General features: G+C 40.1%; 1 long non-coding RNA gene across 1 annotated transcript; it reads right to left on the reverse strand.

Moving 5' to 3' along the window:
- Positions 1-7,526: 7,526 nt before the first annotated feature.
- LOC135566636 (uncharacterized) lies at positions 7,527-13,977 on the reverse strand. The gene is made up of 3 exons (XR_010462146.1): positions 13,875-13,977; positions 12,933-13,022; positions 7,527-7,632 (listed from the first exon to the last, which is right to left on the reverse strand). It is a non-coding gene; the product is annotated as an uncharacterized LOC135566636 (long non-coding RNA).
- Between the last annotated feature and the right edge of the window lie 5,246 nt (positions 13,978-19,223).

Consider the following 19,223-nt stretch of genomic DNA (forward strand, 5'->3'; position numbering starts at 1 on the left):
GAGAAATCAGTAGTACTGCTAGGTTTTATACAGTAATAATATATATCTGCCACACTCTCAGAGAAATCAGTAGTACTGCTAGGTTTTACACAGTAATAATATATATCTGCCTCACTCTCAGAGAAATCAGTAGTACTGCTAGGTTTTACACAGTAATAATATATATCTGCCTCACTCTCAGAGAAATCAGTAGTACTGCTAGGTTTTACACAGTAATAATATATATCTGCCTCACTCTCAGTGAAATCAGTAGTACTGCTAGGTTTTACACAGTAATAATATATATCTGCCTCACTCTCAGAGTGAGTAGCCTATTGATTATGAAAACAACAACAATAAATGGGGAAAATGGGAGGAGAAATGACTAGAGACAGTGTTGTTTAACTCACTGACCAGGACCCCTGAGTTCTTCTTACCTTTGTTCAGTATACATATCTTCCTCTCTAAAGAATATAGGTACACCCATAGACTTGTCACTCTTCATGGACACACAGCTGGGAACAGGGGAGGCTGGTCTCTCCTGCTTGATTGGGCTTCAACACAACAGAGACAAACATTACATCTCTCATCTACTCTGAGCTCAGATGGGGAAACAGAAGAAGAGTTTCATTCCAAAACACTATATATCACTTTTTAGAAACGTTTGTAAATTAGCTTTTATTTCTGAAAGACAATTTGAAAGAGATTGGTGTGTTTTTTCACTATCTAATCATAGCATGGGGTTGTTCAATGACAGACAAGTATTTGATTAAAATATATCACTTCATGGTTTCATTTCAGAGAAACAATCACGTTTTTTTGCAAAATGCTATATATCTGCTTCACTCTCAGAGGAATCAGTAGTACTGCTGGTTTTATACAGTAATAACATATATCTGCCTCACTCTCAGAGAAATCAGTAGTACTGCTAGGTTTTATACAGTAATAATATATATCTGCCTCACTCTCAGAGAAATCAGTAGTACTGCTGGTTTTATACAGTAATAATATATATCTGCCTCACTCTCAGAGAAATCAGTAGTACTGCTAGGTTTTATACAGTAATAATATATATCTGCCTCACTCTCAGAGAAATCAGTAGTACTGCTGGTTTTATACAGTAATAATATATATCTGCCTCACTCTCAGAGAAATCAGTAGTACTGCTGGTTTTATACAGTAATAATATATATCTGCCTCACTCTCAGAGAAATCAGTAGTACTGCTAGGTTTTATACAGTAATAATATATATCTGCCTCACTCTCAGAGAAATCAGTAGTACTGGTAGGTTTTACACAGTAATAATATATATCTGCCTCACTCTCAGTGAAATCAGTAGTACTGGTAGGTTTTACACAGTAATAATATATATCTGCCTCACTCTCAGAGAAATCAGTAGTACTGCTAGGTTTTATACAGTAATAATATATATCTGCCTCACTCTCAGAGAAATCAGTAGTACTACTAGGTTTTACACAGTAATAATATATATCTGCCTCACTCTCAGAGGAATCAGTAGTACTGCTAGGTTTTACACAGTAATAATATATATCTGCCTCACTCTCAGAGAAATCAGTAGTACTGCTAGGTTTTATACAGTAATAATATATATCTGCCTCACTCTCAGAGAAATCAGTAGTACTGCTAGGTTTTACACAGTAATAATATATATCTGCCTCACTCTCAGAGAAATCAGTAGTACTGCTAGGTTTTACACAGTAATAATATATATCTGCCTCACTCTCAGAGAAATCAGTAGTACTGCTAGGTTTTACACAGTAATAATATATATCTGTCTCACTCTCAGTGAAATCAGTAGTACTGCTAGGTTTAACACAGTAATAATATATATCTGCCACACTCTCAGTGAAATCAGTAGTACTGCTAAGTTTTACACAGTAATAATATATATCTGCCTCACTCTCAGAGAAATCAGTAGTACTGCTAGGTTTTACACAGTAATAATATATATCTGCCTCACTCTCAGAGTGAGTAGCCTATTGATTATGAAAACAACAACAATAAATGGGGAAAATGGGAGGAGAAATGACTAGAGACAGTGTTGTTTAACTCACTGACCAGGACCCCTGAGTTCTTCTTACCTTTGTTCAGTATACATATCTTCCTCTCTAAAGAATATAGGTACACCCATAGACTTGTCACTCTTCATGGACACACAGCTGGGAACAGGGGAGGCTGGTCTCTCCTGCTTGATTGGGCTTCAACACAACAGAGACAAACATTACATCTCTCATCTACTCTGAGCTCAGATGGGGAAACAGAAGAAGAGTTTCATTCCAAAACACTATATATCACTTTTTAGAAACGTTTGTAAATTAGCTTTTATTTCTGAAAGACAATTTGAAAGAGATTGGTGTGTTTTTTCACTATCTAATCATAGCATGGGGTTGTTCAATGACAGACAAGTATTTGATTAAAATATATCACTTCATGGTTTCATTTCAGAGAAACAATCACGTTTTTTTGCAAAATGCTATATATCTGCTTCACTCTCAGAGGAATCAGTAGTACTGCTGGTTTTATACAGTAATAATATATATCTGCTTCACTCTCAGAGAAATCAGTAGTACTGCTAGGTTTTACACAGTAATAATATATATCTGCTTCACTCTCAGAGAAATCAGTAGTACTGCTAGGTTTTATACAGTAATAATATATATCTGCCTCACTCTCAGTGAAATCAGTAGTACTGCTAGGTTTTATACAGTAATAATATATATCTGCCTCACTCTCAGAGAAATCAGTAGTACTGCTGGTTTTATACAGTAATAACATATATCTGCCTCACTCTCAGTGAAATCAGTAGTACTGCTGGTTTTATACAGTAATAATATATATCTGCCTCACTCTCAGTGAAATCAGTAGTACTGCTAGGTTTTACACAGTAATAATATATATCTGCCTCACTCTCAGTGAAATCAGTAGTACTGCTAGGTTTTATACAGTAATAACATATATCTGCCTCACTCTCAGAGAAATCAGTAGTACTGCTAGGTTTTACACAGTAATAATATATATCTGCCTCACTCTCAGAGTGAGTAGCCTATTGATTATGAAAACAACAACAATAAATGGGGAAAATGGGAGGAGAAATGACTAGAGACAGTGTTGTTTAACTCACTGACCAGGACCCATGAGTTCTTCTTACCTTTGTTCAGTAGAAAAGTCTCCCTTTCTAAAGTATAGAGGTTGACCCATAGACCCGTCACTCTTCATGGACACACAGCTGGGAACAGGGGAGGCTGGTCTCTCCTGCTTGATTGGTCTTCAACACAACAGAGACAAACATTACATCTCTCATCTACTCTGAGCTCAGATGGGGAAACATAAGAAGAGTTTCATTCCAAAACGCTATATATCACTTTTCAGAAACGTTCATAAATGATTGTTTAAAGAAATGATGAGAGTTTGGTGTTTTTTCACAAGCTAATCAGGCGATTGTTCAATGGCAGACATCTATTAGTTAAAAATCTATCAATTGATGTTTCATTTCAGAGAGACATATAATCATGTTTTTTTTGCTAAATATATATATAAATATACAAATATATATATATATATTTATTATTATTTATATATTTATTTATTTTTTCCACCTTTATTTAACCAGGTAGGCTAGTTGAGAACACCTTTATTTAACCAGGTAGGCTAGTTGAGAACACCTTTATTTAACCAGGTAGGCTAGTTGAGAACACCTTTATTTAACCAGGTAGGCCAGTTGAGAACACCTTTATTTAACCAGGTAGGCTAGTTGAGAACACCTTTATTTAACCAGGTAGGCTAGTTGAGAACACCTTTATTTAACCAGGTAGGCTAGTTGAGAACACCTTTATTTAACCAGGTAGGCTAGTTGGGAACAAGTTCTCATTTACAACTGCAACCTGGCCAAGATAAAGCAAAGCAGTGTGACACATACAACAACACAGAGTTACACATGGAATAAACAAGCGTACAGTAGAAAAAATAAAGTCTATTTACAGTAATGTATTGTATTGTAATGTATTGTATTGTATTGTATTGTAATGTATGTATTGTAATGCCAGAGTTGACGTGGACCATCGTTCAAACAAAGAGATGCCTCCCTGACCACCAGTGTGTTTGGATATAATGAATATCAATTCAGTGAAGAAGAACCTCTAGAGTTCTGACCAATATATATTCTATATATACTGTATACTCAGACACTTCCTAACCTCCTATAAAGGGTTCTATATATATTCTATATATACTGTATACTCAGACACTTCCTAACCTCCTATAAAGGGTTCTATATATATTCTATATATACTGTATACTCAGACACTTCCTAACCTCGGCCCTGTTATGTTAGTGATAAGGTCCTTCCATGGAGGGCCTGTTATGTTAGTGATAAGGTCCTTCCATGGAGGGGCTCAGCCCTGTTATGTTAGTGATAAGGTCTTTCCATGGAGGGGCTCAGCCCTGTTATGTTAGTGATAAGGTCCTTCCATGGAGGGGCTCAGCCCTGTTATGTTAGTGATAGGGTCCTTCCATGGAGGGGCTCAGCCCTGTTATGTTAGTGATAAGGTCCTTCCATGGAGGGGCTCAGCCCTGTTATGTTAGTGATAAGGTCCTTCCATGGAGGGACTCAGCCCTGTTATGTTAGTGATAAGGTCCTTCCATGGAGGGGCTCAGCCCTGTTATGTTAGTGATAAGGTCCTTCCATGGAGGGGCTCAGCCCTGTTATGTTAGTGATAAGGTCCTTCCATGGAGGGGCTCAGCCCTGTTATGTGTGTGATAAGGTCCTTCCATGGAGGGGCTCAGCCCTGTTATGTGTGTGATAAGGTCCTTCCATGGAGGGGCTCAGCCCTGTTATGTTAGTGATAAGGTCCTTCCATGGAGGGGCTCAGCCCTGTTATGTTAGTGATAAGGTCCTTCCATGGAGGGGCTCAGCCCTGTTATGTTAGTGATAAGGTCCTTCCATGGAGGGGCTCAGCCCTGTTATGTTAGTGATAAGGTCCTTCCATGGAGGGGCTCAGCCCTGTTATGTGTAAGGTGATAGCCCTGTTAGGTCCTTCCATGGAGGGGCTCAGCCCTGTTATGTTAGTGATAAGGTCCTTCCATGGAGGGGCTCAGCCCTGTTATGTTAGTGATAAGGTCCTTCCATGGAGGGGCTGTTATGTTAGTGATAAGGTCCTTCCATGGAGGGGCTCAGCCCTGTTATGTTAGTGATAAGGTCCTTCCATGGAGGGGCTCAGCCCTGTTATGTTTGTGATAAGGTCATTCCATGGAGGGGCTCAGCCCTGTTATGTTAGTGATAAGGTCCTTCCATGGAGGGGCTCAGCCCTGTTATGTTAGTGATAAGGTCCTTCCATGGAGGGGCTCAGCCCTGTTATGTTAGTGATAAGGTCCTTCCATGGAGGGGCTCAGCCCTGTTATGTTTGTGATAAGGTCCTTCCATGGAGGGGCTCAGCCCTGTTATGTTTGTGATAAGGTCCTTCCATGGAGGGGCTCAGCCCTGTTATGTTAGTGATAAGGTCCTTCCATGGAGGGGCTCAGCCCTGTTATGTTAGTGATAAGGTCCTTCCATGGAGGGGCTCAGTTTTGCTACTTTGTATTAAATTGTATATTGAATTCACAAGTTATTTTAAGAGTGTTATATTTCTGAGTCGATTCTCCACGACAATACACAGAAGATCTCAGATAAACATAGAATCACATGGTTTATCAGTCTCTCTGTGACCACAGATGAATTCAGAACAAAGTTGACAATGTCTTTGCAATTGACAGAAACAAGCAGCATAAAAGGATGCTTCACAACGGAAACTGCATTAAAATATAAACAGCTATAGTCCAATTTCAATCAAATTGAAAAACATTTTATGTTCAATATATTGACTTATATTTTGCTACTTGTAGACTACTGTCTATAATTTGTCTCAATATATTTCATGATGTGAAGCCTTCCATGAACACAATTATGTGCCAAATCTGGTGTGCATTTTTATTGGATAAACATTAGAATAGGCTGAGTAGATATTTGCAGCAATAGGTGATAGTGTTTCTCGAGGAGCTGATCCATCATCAGTATTGTGCAATAATGATAATGGTGAGGAAATATTTGAATTGAGAAACTGATCCGAGAGCAGTGTTCCCTTTCTTTCCATCATATCAGTATCGATACATGCTCAACCAGACGTGAAACCTTGTCGTGCTGCTGATCCCTTTCTACTGGTCTGCCTGAGGCAATGGAACCCTGACCTGTTCACCGGACATGCTATCTTGTCCCGAACATGCTGTTTTGTCTCTCTCTCTTTCTCTCTCTCTCACTCTCTCTCTCTCTCACTCTCTCTTACACTCTCTCTCTCTCTCACTCTCTCTTACACTCTCTCTCTCTCTCACTCTCTCTTACACTCTCTCTCTCTCTCTCTCACTCTCTCTTACACTCTCTCTCTCTCTCACTCTCTCTTACACTCTCTCTCTCTCTCACTCTCTCTTACACTCTCTCTCTCTCTCTCTCACTCACATTCACTCTCATTCTCTCTCACACTCTTGCACTCTCTCACTCTCTCTCTCACGCTCTCTCACTTTCTCTCTCTCACTCACACCTGCTGTCTCGACCTCTGAATTCTCGGCTATGAAAAGCAACCTGACATTTACTCCTGAGTTGCTGACCTGTTGACCCTCTATAACCACTGTGATTATAATTTGTCCCTGCTGGTCATCTATGAACATCTTGAAGAACGATCTGGCCTTAATGGCCATGTACTCTCATTATCTCCCCCCAGCACAGGCAGAAGAGGACTGGCCACCCCTCAGAGCCTGTTTCTTCTGGTCTACCCAGTACAGCCAGTAGAGGACTGGTCACCCCTCAGAGCCTGGTTCCACTCTACCCAGTACAGCCAGAAGAGGACTGGCCACCCCTCAGAGCCTGGTTCCTCTCTACTCTGTACAGCCAGAAGAGGACTGGCCACCCCTCGTAGCCTGGTTCCTCTCTACCCGGCACAGCCAGAAGAGGACTAGCCACCCCTCAGAGCCTGGTTCCTCTCTACTCAGTACAGCCAGAAGAGGACTGGCCACCCCTCAGAGCCTGGTTCCTCTCTACTCAGTACAGCCAGAAGAGGACTGGCCACCCCTCAGAGCCTGGTTCCTCTCTACCCAGTACAGCTAGAAGAGGACTGGCCACCCCTCATAGCCTGGTTCCTCTCTACCCAGTACAGCCAGAAGAGGACTGGCCACCCCTCATAGCCTGGTTCCTCTCTACCCAGTACAGCCAGAAGAGGACTGGCCACCCCTAGGAGCCTGGTTCCTTTCAAGGTTTCTTCCTAGGTTCCTGCCTTTCTAGGGAGTTTTTCCTAGCCGTGCTTCAACATCTGAACACACAGTGAGGGAGGGAATGTTGTGTTTGTTTCATATTGTTTTAGGACTATGAAAATAGACACAATTATTAGCCTATGGATTATGAAAACAACAACAATAAATGGGAAAATGGGAGGAGAAATGACTAGAGACAGTGTTGTTTAACTCACTGACCATGACACATGAGTTCTTCTTACCTTTGTTCAGTAGAAAAGTCTCCCTCTCTAAAGTTTAGAGGAGGTTCCATAGACCCGTCACTCTTCATGGACACACAGCTGGGAACAGGGGAGGCTGGTCTCTCCTGCTTGATTGGTCTTCAACACAACAGAGACAAACATTACATCTCTCATCTACTCTGAGCTCAGATGGGGAAACAGAAGAAGAGTTTCATTCCAAAACACTATATATCACTTTTTAGAAAAGTTTGTAAATTAGCTTTTATTTCTGAAAGACAATTTGAAAGAGATTGGTGTGTTTTTTCACTATCTAATCATAGCATGGGGTTGTTCAATGACAGACAAGTATTTGATTAAAATATATCACTTCATGGTTTCATTTCAGAGAAACAATCACGTTTTTTTGCAAAATGCTATATATCTGCTTCACTCTCAGAGGAATCAGTAGTACTGCTGGTTTTATACAGTAATAATATATATCTGCCTCACTCTCAGTGAAATCAGTAGTACTGCTAGGTTTTATACAGTAATAATATATATCTGTCTCACTCTCAGAGAAATCAGTAGTACTGCTAGGTTTTACACAGTAATAATATATATCTGCCTCACTCTCAGAGAAATCAGTAGTACTGCTAGGTTTTACACAGTAATAATATATATCTGTCTCACTCTCAGAGAAATCAGTAGTACTGCTAGGTTTTACACAGTAATAATATATATCTGCCTCACTCTCAGAGAAATCAGTAGTACTGCTAGGTTTTACACAGTAATAATATATATCTGCCTCACTCTCAGAGAAATCAGTAGTACTGCTAGGTTTTATACAGTAATAATATATATCTGCCTCACTCTCAGAGAAATCAGTAGTACTGCTAGGTTTTATACAGTAATAATATATATCTGCCTCACTCTCAGAGAAATCAGTAGTACTGCTAGGTTTTACACAGTAATAATATATATCTGTCTCACTCTCAGTGAAATCAGTAGTACTGCTAGGTTTTATACAGTAATAATATATATCTGTCTCACTCTCAGTGAAATCAGTAGTACTACTAGGTTTAACACAGTAATAATATATATCTGCCTCACTCTCAGAGAAATCAGTAGTACTACTAGGTTTTATACAGTAATAATATATATCTGCCTCACTCTCAGTGAAATCAGTAGTACTGCTAGGTTATATACAGTAATAATATATATCTGCCTCACTCTCAGTGAAATCAGTAGTACTGCTAGGTTTTATACAGTAATAATATATATCTGCCTCACTCTCAGTGAAATCAGTAGTACTGCTAGGTTTTATACAGTAATAATATATATCTGCCTCACTCTCAGTGAAATCAGTAGTACTGCTAGGTTATATACAGTAATAATATATATCTGCCTCACTCTCAGTGAAATCAGTAGTACTGCTAGGTTTAACACAGTAATAATATATATCTGCTAGGTTATATACAGTAATAATATATATCTGCCTCACTCTCAGTGTAATCAGTAGTACTGCTAGGTTTTACACGGTAATAATATATATCTGCTAGGTTATATACAGTAATAATATATATCTGCCTCACTCTCAGTGAAATCAGTAGTACTGCTAGGTTTAACACAGTAATAATATATATCTGCTAGGTTATATACAGTAATAATATATATCTGCCTCACTCTCAGAGAAATCAGTAGTACTACTAGGTTTTATCCAGTAATAATATATATCTGCCTCACTCTCAGAGGAATCAGTAGTACTGCTAGGTTTTACACAGTACTAATATATATCTGCCCCACTCTCAGTGAAATCAGTAGTACTGCTAGGTTTTACACAGTACTAATATATATCTGCCTCACTCTCAGTGAAATCAGTAGTACTGCTAGGTTATATACAGTAATAATATATATCTGCCTCACTCTCAGTGAAATCAGTAGTACTGCTAGGTTTTACACAGTAATAATATATATCTGCCTCACTCTCAGAGAAATCAGTAGTACTGCTAGGTTTTACACAGTAATAATATATATCTGTCTCACTCTCAGTGAAATCAGTAGTACTGCTAGGTTTTACACAGTAATAATATATATCTGCCTCACTCTCAGTGAAATCAGTAGTACTGCTAGGTTTTACACAGTAATAATATATATCTGCCTCACTCTCAGAGAAATCAGTAGTACTGCTAGGTTTTACACAGTAATAATATATATCTGCCTCACTCTCAGTGAAATCAGTAGTACTGCTAGGTTTTACACAGTAATAATATATATCTGCCTCACTCTCAGTGAAATCAGTAGTACTGCTAGGTTTAACACAGTAATAATATATATCTGCCTCACTCTCAGTGAAATCAGTAGTACTGCTAGGTTTTATACAGTAATAATATATATCTGCCTCACTCTCAGTGAAATCAGTAGTACTGCTAGGTTTTACACAGTAATAATATATATCTGCTGGTTTTACACGGTCAAATGTAACAAATAAATACATGTTTAATAAGGAACTGTATAAATGATACACTTTGAAGATGAATATATAAATATTTAAATATAATATTTCAATGCAGTAACATGAGATCTGTATGTAAAACATTTACACATTTTATTCATTTAGCAGATGTTTTTAAACAGGGTCCAGTTTCCCAAAAGCATCTAAAGGCCAACTTCATCTTTAGAATCAAGAGCATCGTTAAATTTCTGAGCTGTTTCAAAAAACCATTGTTATTAACGTTGAAAACGCTAATCTAACACCTGTCTCAGACCTCTAGAACAGCTGAGTAATCTAACACCTGTCTCAGACCTCTAGAACAGCTGAGTAATCTACCACCTGCCTCAGACCACTAGAACAGCTGAGTAATCTACCACCTGCCTCAGACCTCTAGAACAGCTGAGTAATCTAACACCTGTCTCAGACCACTAGAACAGCTGAGTAATCTAACACCTGCCTCAGACCACTAGAACATCTGAGTAATCTAACACCTGTCTCAGACCACTAGAACAGCTGAGTAATCTACCACCTGCCTCAGACCTCTAGAACAGCTGAGTAATCTAACACCTGTCTCAGACCACTAGAACAGCTGAGTAATCTACCACCTGCCTCAGACCACTAGAACAGCTGAGTAATATAACACCTGTCTCAGACCTCTAGAACAGCTGAGTAATCTACCACCTGCCTCAGACCACTAGAACAGCTGAGTAATATAACACCTGTCTCAGACCACTAGAACAGCTGAGTAATCTAACACCTGCCTCAGACCTCTAGAACAGCTGAGTAATCTAACACCTGTCTCAGACCACTAGAACAGCTGAGTAATCTAACACCTGCCTCAGACCACTAGAACAGCTGAGTGATCTAACACCTGCCTCAGACCACTAGAACAGCTGAGTAATCTAACACCTGCCTCAGACCACTAGAACAGCTGAGTGATCTAACACCTGCCTCAGACCACTAGAACAGCTGAGTAATCTAACACCTGCCTCAGACCACTAGAACAGCTGAGTAATCTAATACCTGCCTCAGACCCCTAGAACAGCTGAGTAATCTAACACCTGCCTCAGACCCCTAGAACAGCTGAGTAATCTAACACCTGCCTCAGACCCCTAGAACAGCTGAGTAATCTAACACCTGTCTCAGACCACACGAACAGCTGAGTGATCTAACACCTGCCTCAGACCACTAGAACAGCTGAGTGATCTAACACCTGCCTCAGACCACTAGAACAGCTGAGTGATCTAACACCTGCCTCAGACCACTAGAACAGCTGAGTAATCTAACACCTGCCTCAGACCACTAGAACAGCTGAGTAATCTAACACCTCCTGACTCAGACCACTAGAACAGCTGAGTAATCTAACACCTCCTGACTCAGACCACTAGAACAGCTGAGTAATTTAACACCTCCTGCCTCAGACCACTAGAACAGCTGAGTGATCTAACACCTGCCTCAGACCACTAGAACAGCTGAGTGATCTAACACCTGCCTCAGACCACTAGATCAGCTGAGTAATCTACCACCTGCCTCAGACCACTAGAACAGCTGAGTAATCTAACACCTGTCTCAGACCACACGAACAGCTGAGTAATCTAACACCTGCCTCAGACCACTAGAACAGCTGAGTGATCTAACACCTGCCTTAGACCACTAGAACAGCCGAGTAATCTAACACCTCCTGCCTCAGACCACTAGAACAGCTGAGTGATCTAACACCTGCCTCAGACCACTAGATCAGCTGAGTAATCTAACACCTGTCTCAGACCACTAGAACAGCTGAGTAATCTAACACCTGTCTCAGACCACTAGAACAGCTGAGTAATCTAACACCTGCCTCAGACCACTAGAACAGCTGAGTAATCTAACACCTGTCTCAGACCACTAGAACAGCTGAGTAATCTAACACCTGTCTCAGACCACACAAACAGCTGAGTAATCTAACACCTGCCTCAGACCACTAGAACTGCTGAGTAATCTAACACCTGCCTCAGACCACTAGAACAGCTGAGTAATCTAACACCTGCCTCAGACCACTAGAACAGCTGAGTAATCTACCACCTGCCTCAGACCACTAGAACAGCTGAGTAATCTAACACCTGCCTCAGACCACTAGAACAGCTGAGTGATCTAACACCTGCCTCATACCACTAGAACAGCTGAGTGATCTAACACCTGCCCCAGACCACTAGAACAGCTGAGTGATCTAACACCTGCCTCAGACCACTAGAACAGCTGAGTAATCTACCACCTGCCTCAGACCACTAGAACAGCTGAGTAAACTAACACCTGCCTCAGACCACTAGAACAGCTGAGTAATATAACACCTGCCTCAGACCACTAGAACAGCTGAGTAATCTAACACCTGCCTCAGACCACTAGAACAGCTGAGTAAACTAACACCTGCCTCAGACCACTAGAACAGCTGAGTAATCTAACACCACTCGTAGATCAGCTGAGTGAGTCGTTAGATAATTTTTTGCCCTTCCGCATGACTTTATACACAGAAGATCTCTGCTAAACATAGAATCACATGGTTTATCAGTCTCTCTGTGACACCGATAAATTCAGAACAAAGTTGCCAACGTCTTTGCAATTGATTCAAACAAGGGACTTCTACAAATTTGCTTCAAATGAAAACCGAGATGACTGCATTAAACTATGAACTGGCTTTAGGCCTATTTCAATCATATTGTTCAGTATATTGAGTTCTATTTTACTACTTGTAGGCTACTCTGTAATTTGTCTCAATATATTTAATGATGTGTAACATGAACACAATGTCAAATCTGGGATTTACTGCATTTTAATTGGGTAAGCATTAGAATAAGTCTCCTCAATCTTTGTGGTCAGTATTGTGACATAATTATAATGTTAAGGAAATATTTGAATGGAGAAAGCTGATCTGAGAGCAGTGCTCCCTTTCTTTCTATACTATCAGTATTGATACATGATCTGGACGTGATACCTTGTTGTGCTGCTGATCCAGTTTCTACTGGTTTGCCTGATGATATGGGACTCTGCCCTGTTCACCAGACGTGCTACGTTGCCCTTAAACCTTGGAAATAGTAACACAAAATAAAAATTATGAGACTATAAGGAGAACCAGTACTGAGTCAATATGCAGGGTACCAGGTAGTTGAGGTAATAATGAGACTATAAGGAGTACCAGTACTGAGTCAATGTGCAGGGTACCAGGTAGTTGAGGTAATAATGAGACTATAAGGAGTACCAGTACTGAGTCAATGTGCAGGGTACCAGGTAGTTGAGGTAATAATGAGACTATAAGGAGAACCAGTACTGAGTCAATGTGCAGGGGTACCGGGTAGTTGAGGTAATAATGAGACTATAAGGAGTACCAGTACTGAGTCAATGTGCAGGGTACCAGGTAGTTGAGGTAATAATGAGACTATAAGGAGAACCAGTACTGAGTCAATGTGCAGGGTACCAGGTAGTTGAGGTAATAATGAGACTATAAGGAGTACCAGTACTGAGTCAATGTGCAGGGTACCAGGTAGTTGAGGTAATAATGAGACTATAAGGAGTACCAGTACTGAGTCAATGTGCAGGGTACCAGGTAGTTGAGGTAATAATGAGGCTATAAGGAGAACCAGTACTGAGTCAATGTGCAGGGTACCAGGTAGTTGAGGTAATAATGAGACTATAAGGAGAACGAGTACTGAGTCAATGTGCAGGGTACCAGGTAGTTGAGGTAATAATGAGACTATAAGGAGTACCAGTACTGAGTCAATGTTGTGTTTGTTTAATATTGTTTTAGGACTATGAAAATGGACAAAATTATTAGCCTATTGATTATGAAAACAACAACAATAAATGGGAAAATGGGAGGAGAAATGACTAGAGACAGTGTTGTTTAACTCACTGACCAGGACCCATGAGTTCTTCTTACCTTTGTTCAGTAGAAAAGTCTCCCTCTCTAAAGTGTATAGGTTGACCCATAGACCGGTCACTCTTCATGGACACACAGCTGGGAACAGGGGAGGCTGGTCTCTCCTGCTTGATTGGGCTTCAACACAACAGAGACAAACATTACATCTCTCATCTACTCTGAGCTCAGATGGGGAAACATAAGAAGAGTTTCATTCCAAAACGCTATATATCAATTTTCAGAAGTCATGCTTTTTTAAAATAAAAGACATTTTAGATATCAGTAGTACTGCTAGGTTTTACACAGTAATAATATATATCTGCCTCACTCTCAGAGAAATCAGTAGTACTGCTAGGTTTTACACAGTAATAATATATATCTGCCTCACTCTCAGTGAAATCAGTAGTACTGCTAGGTTTTACACAGTAATAATATATATCTGCCCCACTCTCAGTGAAATCAGTAGTACTGCTAGGTTTTACACAGTAATAATATATATCTGCCTCACTCTCAGTGAAATCAGTAGTACTGCTAGGTTTTACACAGTAATAATATATATCTGCCCCACTCTCAGTGAAATCAGTAGTACTGCTAAGTTTTACACAGTAATAATATATATCTGCCCCACTCTCAGTGAAATCAGTAGTACTGCTAAGTTTTACACAGTAATAATATATATCTGCCCCACTCTCAGAGAAATCAGTAGTACTGCTAGGTTTTACACAGTAATAATATATATCTGCCCCACTCTCAGTGAAATCAGTAGTACTGCTAGGTTTTACACAGTAATAATATATATCTGCCTCACTCTCAGTGAAATCAGTAGTACTGCTAGGTTTTACACAGTAATAATATATATCTGCCTCACTCTCAGTGAAATCAGTAGTACTGCTAAGTTTTACACAGTAATAATATATATCTGCCCCACTCTCAGTGAAATCAGTAGTACTGCTAAGTTTTACACAGTAATAATATATATCTGCCCCACTCAGAGAAATCAGTAGACTGCCAGGTCAGTAGTATCTGCCAGGAAATTTTAGGTTTTATACAGTAATAATATATATCTGCCTCACTCTCAGTGAAATCAGTAGTACTGCCAGGTTTTACACAGTAATAATATATATCTGCCTCACTCTCAGTGAAATCAGTAGTACTGCCAGGTTTTATACAGTAATAATATATATCTGCCTCACTCTCAGTGAAATCAGTAGTACTGCCAGGTTTTACACAGTAATAATATATATCTGCCTCACTCTCAGTGAAATCAGTAGTACTGCTAGGTTTTATACAGTAATAATATATATCTGCCTCACTCTCAGTGAAATCAGTAGTACTGCCAGGTTTTACACAGTAATAATATATATCTGCCTCACTCTCAGTGAAATCAGTAGTACTGCCAGGTTTTATACAGTAATAATATATATCTGCCTCACTCTCAGTGAAATCAGTAGTACTGCTAGGTTTTATACAGTAATAATATATATCTGCTGGTTTTACTCAGTCAAATGTAATAAATACATAAAATAAAATAAATACATGTTTAATAGAGGGATAAATGATACACTTTGAAGATGAATATATAAATATTTAAATATAATATTTCAATGCAGTAACATGAGATCTGTATGTAAAACATTTACACATTTTATTCATTTAGCAGATGTTTTTATCCAGGGTCCAGTTTCCCAAAAGGAATTCATCATTAGAATCAAGAGCATCGTTAAATCTCTGAGCTGTTTCAAAAAACCATTGTTATTAACGTTGAAAACGCTAATCTATCACCTTCCTCAGACCACTAGAACAGCTGAGTAATCTAATACCTTCCTCAGACCTCTAGAACAGCTGAGTAATCTAAGACCTTCCTCAGACCTCTTGAACAGCTGAGTAACCTAACACCTGCCTCAGACCACTAGAACAGCTGAGTAATCTAACACCTGTCTCAGACCACTAGAACAGCTGAGTAATCTAACACCTGTCTCAGACCACTAGAACAGCTGAGTAATCTAACACCTGCCTCAGACCACTAGAACAGCTGAGAAATCTACCACCTGCCTCAGACCACTAGAACAGCTGTGAGTCATTAGATGCTTTTTTAGGTCTATTCAATCATATTGTTCAATATATTGAGTTCTATTTTGCTACTTGTAGGCTCTGTCTGTATTTTGTCTCAATATATTTCATGATGTGTATCCTAATATGAACACAATGATGTGCCAAATCTGTGATTTAGTGCATTTCTTGGGGGTAAGCATTAGAATAACCGCCTCAATATTTGTAGCCATAGGGGATAATAGACACTGATCCGTGGTCAGTATTGTGAAATAATTCTAACGTTAAGAACATATTTGAATGGAGAAAGCTGATCTGAGAGCAGCGCTCCCTTTCTTTCCATCCTATCAGTACTGACACAGGCTCCACCAGACTTGATACCTTGTTGTGCTGCTGATCCAGTTTGTACTGGTTTTCCTGAGGATATGAACTCTGACCTGTTCACCAGACGTGATACCTTGTAGTGCTGCTGATCCAGTTTGTACTGGTCTGCCTGAGGATATGAACTCTGACCTGTTCACCAGACGTGATACCTTGTAGTGCTGCTGATCCAGTTTCTACTGGTCTGACTGAGGATATGAACTCTGACCTGTCCACCAGACGTGATCCTTGTACCTTGGAAATAGTAACACAAAATACAAATAATGAGACTATAAGGAGAACCAGTACTGAGTCAATGTGCAGGGTACCAGGTAGTTGAGGTAATAATGAGACTATAAGGAGTACCAGTACTGAGTCAATGTGCAGGGTACCAGGTAGTTGAGGTAATAATGAGACTATAAGGAGTACCAGTACTGAGTCAATGTGCAGGGTACCAGGTAGTTGAGGTAATAATGAGACTATAAGGAGAACCAGTACTGAGTCAATGTGCAGGGTACCAGGTAGTTGAGGTAATAATGACTCTATCAGGAGAACCAGTACTGAGTCAATGTGCAGGGTACCAGGTAGTTGAGGTAATAATGAGGCTATAAGGAGAACCAGTACTGAGTCAATGTGCAGGGTACCAGGTAGTTGAGGTAATAATGAGACTATAAGGAGTACCAGTACTGAGTCAATGTGCAGGGTACCAGGTAGTTAAGGTAATAATGAGGCTATAAGGAGTACCAGTACTGAGTCAATGTGCAGGGTACCAGGTAGTTAAGGTAATAATGAGACTATAAGGAGTACCAGTACTGAGTCAATGTGCAGGGTACCAGGTAGTTAAGGTAATAATGAGACTATAAGGAGTACCAGTACTGAGTCAATGTGCAGGGTACCAGGTAGTTGAGGTAATAATGAGGCTATAAGGAGAACCAGTACTGAGTCAATGTGCAGGGTACCAGGTAGTTGAGGTAATAATGAGACTATAAGGAGTACCAGTACTGAGTCAATGTGCAGGGTACCAGGTAGTTGAGGTTATAATGAGACTATAAGGAGAACCAGTACTGAGTCAATGTGCAGGGTACCAGGTAGTTGAGGTAATAATGAGACTATAAGGAGTACCAGTACTGAGTCAATGTGCAGGGTACCAGGTAGTTGAGGTAATAATGAGACTATAAGGAGAACCAGTACTGAGTCAATGTGCAGGGTACCAGGTAGTTGAGGTAATAGTGAGACTATAAGGAGAACCAGTACTGAGTCAATGTGCAGGGTACCAGGTAGTTGAGGTAATAATGAGACTATAAGGACTACCAGTACTGAGTCAATGTGCAGGGTACCAGGTAGTTGAGGTAATAATGAGACTATAAGGAGTACCAGTACTGAGTCAATGTGCAGGGTACCAGGTAGTTGAGGTAATAGTGAGACTATAAGGAGAACCAGTACTGAGTCAATGTGCAGGGTACCAGGTAGTTGAGGTAATAATGAGACTATAAGGAGTACCAGTACTGAGTCAATGTGCAGGGTACCAGGTAGTTGAGGTAATAATGAGACTATAAGGAGTACCAGTACTGAGTCAATGTGCAGGGTACCAGGTAGTTGAGGTAATAATGAGACTATAAGGACTACCAGTACTGAGTCAATGTGCAGGGTACCAGGTAGTTGAGGTAATAATGAGACTATAAGGACTACCAGTACTGAGTCAATGTGCAGGGTACCAGGTAGTTGAGGTAATAATGAGACTATAAGGAGAACCAGTACTGAGTCAATGTGCAGGGTACCAGGTAGTTGAGGTAATAGTGAGACTATAAGGAGAACCAGTACTGAGTCAATGTGCAGGGTACCAGGTAGTTGAGGTAATAATGAGACTATAAGGAGTACCAGTACTGAGTCAATGTGCAGGGTACCAGGTAGTTGAGGTAATAATGAGACTATAAGGAGTACCAGTACTGAGTCAATGTGCAGGGTACCAGGTAGTTGAGGTAATAATGAGACTATAAGGACTACCAGTACTGAGTCAATGTGCAGGGTACCAGGTAGTTGAGGTAATAATGAGACTATAAGGACTACCAGTACTGAGTCAATGTGCAGGGTACCAGGTAGTTGAGGTAATAATGAGACTATAAGGAGTACCAGTACTGAGTCAATGTGCAGGGTACCAGGTAGTTGAGGTAATAATGAGACTATAAGGACTACCAGTACTGAGTCAATGTGCAGGGTACCAGGTAGTTGAGGTAATAATGAGACTATAAGGACTACCAGTACTGAGTCAATGTGCAGGGTACCAGGTAGTTGAGGTAATAATGAGACTATAAGGAGTACCAGTACTGAGTCAATGTGCAGGGTACCAGGTAGTTGAGGTAATAATGAGACTATAAGGAGTACCAGTACTGAGTCAATGTGCAGGGTACCAGGTAGTTGAGGTAATAATGAGACTATAAGGAGTACCAGTACTGAGTCAATGTGCAGGGTACCAGGTAGTTGAGGTAATAATGAGACTATAAGGAGTACCAGTACTGAGTCAATGTGCAGGGTACCAGGTAGTTGAGGTAATAATGAGACTATAAGGAGAACCAGTACTGAGTCAATGTGCAGGGTACCAGGTAGTTGAGGTAATAATGAGACTATAAGGAGTACCAGTACTGAGTCAATGTGCAGGGTACCAGGTAGTTGAGGTAATAATGAGACTATAAGGAGTACCAGTACTGAGTCAATGTGCAGGGTACCAGGTAGTTGAGGTAATAATGAGACTATAAGGACTACCAGTACTGAGTCAATGTGCAGGGTACCAGGTAGTTGAGGTAATAATGAGACTATAAGGACTACCAGTACTGAGGAGACTATAAGGAGTACCAGTACTGAGTCAATGTGCAGGGTACCAGGTAGTTGAGGTAATAATGAGACTATAAGGAGTACCAGTACTGAGTCAATGTGCAGGGTACCAGGTAGTTGAGGTAATAATGA

Source organism: Oncorhynchus nerka, unplaced genomic scaffold (genome assembly GCF_034236695.1).
Source record: "Oncorhynchus nerka isolate Pitt River unplaced genomic scaffold, Oner_Uvic_2.0 unplaced_scaffold_3905, whole genome shotgun sequence".
NCBI lineage: Eukaryota > Metazoa > Chordata > Actinopteri > Salmoniformes > Salmonidae > Oncorhynchus > Oncorhynchus nerka.